Source organism: Octodon degus, unplaced genomic scaffold, assembly GCF_000260255.1.
Source record: "Octodon degus isolate 3935 unplaced genomic scaffold, OctDeg1.0 scaffold00189, whole genome shotgun sequence".
Classification (NCBI taxonomy): domain Eukaryota; kingdom Metazoa; phylum Chordata; class Mammalia; order Rodentia; family Octodontidae; genus Octodon; species Octodon degus.
In genome coordinates, this window is record NW_004524765.1 from 4,694,815 (window position 1) to 4,698,159 (window position 3,345).

At 50.0% G+C, this 3,345-nt stretch overlaps 1 long non-coding RNA gene across 1 annotated transcript in view; it reads left to right on the forward strand.

Annotated features, from left to right (window-relative positions):
• Positions 1 to 354: 354 nt before the first annotated feature.
• The window catches only part of LOC111813457, a 4,482-nt gene continuing 1,491 nt past the window's right edge, over positions 355 to 3,345 (forward strand). The window contains exons 1-2 of the long non-coding RNA XR_002818713.1: positions 355 to 378; positions 2,092 to 2,664. This is a non-coding gene — a long non-coding RNA (uncharacterized LOC111813457). The remainder of the gene's footprint in view (positions 379 to 2,091; positions 2,665 to 3,345) is intronic.

Sequence of the window (3,345 nt, forward strand, 5' to 3'; positions counted from 1 at the left end):
TTGCAAGGTCCCCACCACTACTGGCTTCCTCTGGCTTTGGGGTGGTGTTATTTGTGCCCTGAGTGGGCCAAAAAAGGTAGACTTGAAGCATGGAAACTGTAACCAACCCGGAAAAGCTCAGCCCCCAAATGAAACAGCGTGGAAAGAAGTCCCTTCTATTCTCACGCACCAGCAAACACACCACACAGAACACAGGCAGGGATCTGGGCAACCAGGGTGAGTTGGGGTGCCAGGTTCTGTTTGGTGTGTTGTCAAGGAAGTGATGTCATTCTCTGACCCTCTTGCAGAGCAGCTCCTTCCATGACTCCTCCAACTGCTGGCTGTCCCTTCCCCACCTGCTGTTTGAGAATCTGGACACAGGAATCCATTATTCCTCAGGTAAGTGGGCAGGTGGTTGAGGCTGGAGGAGCAGCTCCAGACTGGAGGGGAGGGGCGTGGCCAGCTGACCAGGCCGCGGGCTACAGGGGGTGGGAGGGGGCATGGCCCGGGCGGGGCCTGGGCGGGCTAGGGCGCGGCTGCGAGGCGGGAATCCTTGAACTGGCTGCAAAACCCTGCCCGGTCCTGCTGCCCCTCTGAGGTGTGGAGCAGGTTGTCCTCCATGCAGACGCACCCTATCCTCTCCCACCATATCTTGGAGCGCAGTGCGGCCGGGTCTGTGATTGAGGCCACCTCAGGCAGAGAGGACATATTGAGAGAAGAGGGAGGCATTTACCCTGTCTCCGGAGCAAATGGAGCAAAGAAGGCTTCCATGTCTTGCCATGCAATTAAAGCTGCTTTAAGCTAGGATCGCCATCCTTCTGCCTCAGTCTCCTGAGGGCTGGAGGTTCAGAAACCATTCTCGGGATGTCTGGAGTCTCAAAGTAGGCTGCCTTTGAACCAGCCGAATATGCAAGGAAACTCCAGTAACTGTCAAGGAAGTAAATCCTTAATTCCTTCCTTGGTGTGTGGGTGTTTGTCCCTGCAAGGAGAGAAGAGTAACTGAGACAGCAGGATAAGTGTTTGTGAAAACGCCGCTCTGCCTGGGGCGGGGAGGCGCGCAGGCTGCCGCTGCTTCCGCAGCCTAGCCGCGGGTACGGGGGTATCAGCCGTGGCCCAGCGGGCGGACGCTCTTCGTCGGCTTTGGCTCTTCACCCGTCTGAGTCTCCTGCACATTCGTTGAACTAGAACCAGACTGTAGGTAAGGACTCGGTAGCAGATGCCTGAACTGAAATAACTTTCTTTCATGGGAGGGAGGGAGGAGGGAAGGGGGGTGAATTCGCTGGCGGGGACCGGGTAGCGCAGGGCTCCCATCCTCCCTTCCCCCTCCAGCTCCTCCGACCTTCTTTTCTGGGCCTTTCTCTGCTCCACTCTCGCTGCCTCTCTCCCGCGTGCGTCCTTTCTCTGCTACCGCCAGGCCTCCAGCTAGACTATGGGTCTCAGGCGGGGGCTGAGTGGCGGCTGCAGCAGCGCAGGCAGCCGGGTCACCGTGGGCACGGTGGAAAGGATGAAGGTGCTCAGTTGTCTGGTGGTGTTTGTAATGAGTCAACTCACGTTTTAGATTATAAATATAAATCTTGTGCTTTCTGTTGTAAATGTATACTCACCACGGTTCTAAGTTGTTTAGTAACTAGTGGCTGTTTCTTGCTCTTTGCTAAGATAAAATTCCTGTAACCCTCACCAATTCCTGTTACCAAAGTGAGCTTACAGAGATGACTTCAAAAGGAAATTAAATGGGCTTTAACTTCTTGTAACCTCAGGGCTATGCAAGGCTGCTTGCAGGTACTCAGGTGCAAATTAACCAGAAACTGAAACAAAAGCCCCAAAAATGTAGTTTGAGTCGCGGTCCCAATCACTCTGAAAGCATTATTTTGTGTCAGACAATGAATTTGTTTACCAAACTGAATGTGGTCATTCAATGAATTTGCTTATCAAACTCAATGTAGTTCCAGGGTTTAAAACCCCTTCCTACTTCCTGGGCCGCCGCCTTTCGGTCCTCTCCTGCATGAGAGCAGACTGGGGGACCCTGAGCTCAGTAATAAATGGCTTTCCAAATTCCAACCTGGCTGATCTGGTTCCTATTCTGAGTGACCCATAACAGTGTTCTCTCCACAGGCCTCCCGCCCAAGCTGCTAGCTGCGAGCAGCGCCCTTGCCGCCAGCGCTTCTGCCTCCGCCCGGGACAGGGAGGGGACTGCTCTGCAGCCCAGCAACCTGTGTTCAGCTCTCTCGCCCACGGGAAGCGAACCCCCCACCCCACCAGAGCCATCGACACTCGAGAAACATGAGGCATTGAGCCAGAAAACGAGTCCAGAATCCGAAATCTTCAGGGTTCTTTGGGGTGGGTTGGAGGGCTTACTCTTTAAAACGTATATTTAACAGAGCTATTTTCTTCTCGTCCCACTAGATCATCTCATTTGTCTTTTTGCACCTACTCTATCAGGGCGGCAATTGTTTCAACGATGAAATGAGTGAGAACCCGAGTGATCCCGAGTGTCCCGTGATGCCAGTGAGTGCCGCCGCCGAAGGCAAGGGGTGAGTGGGATGGGTCTGGGAGGTGAAAGGCAGGTGGTCCCCAGGCACCGCCTGGGACTTGGGTAAACCCACCCCCTTTGCCTCAGTCAGAATGCTCCCTGAGAGATAAGCCACACTCACCTCCATCCCTACCAGGGTCACGTTCTTAGGCAAGGTTCCCTGGGGCTATGCAGAACTCTTGGCTGGCCATCATGTATAAGTGGATGCAAGTTGAAGCTATACTCATGAGTGAATTAAACCACACCCACATGTGTAAATATCATATTGTCTCTCTAGTATAAGAACTCAAAAGAAGAAATAAAAACTGAAAGGTGTAACAGAGACAGTGAAATGGAAAGAAACAAAACTTAAGGACTGAACAACAAGGAGAGGAAAAGGAGAAAAGTTAGGAAAGAAGGTAAGAGCAAAACTATACATGTATATATACAAGATGGATAAGGCAATTGTTCTAAGAATTTTCGAAAATAGCAGTTAATGGGTAGAAATTTCACCATAACTAGCTCTCTATGCTGATATCTGTGAACAAAGCAAATACATTGAGGACAGCAATGTGTAATACTAAGACCATGTCATTTGAAATACCTGTCATTTTGGTCATCTAAGTGTGTAGCATTTCTTTCTTTTTTTTTCTTTTCAAAGTTTTATTGATAAACATATAGAATGAGACAGTTTCAAATCAAAACGGAAGTACAGTTTCAACAAATAATACACTGCATATATTCTTCTTAGTGGTAAATTGCAGTACAAGATGCAGACTTGTGATCCTACTTACAAACACCATTAGAAAAAATCATTCTATTCATTAAGAGAATGCAACTATATATCTATCCCAACC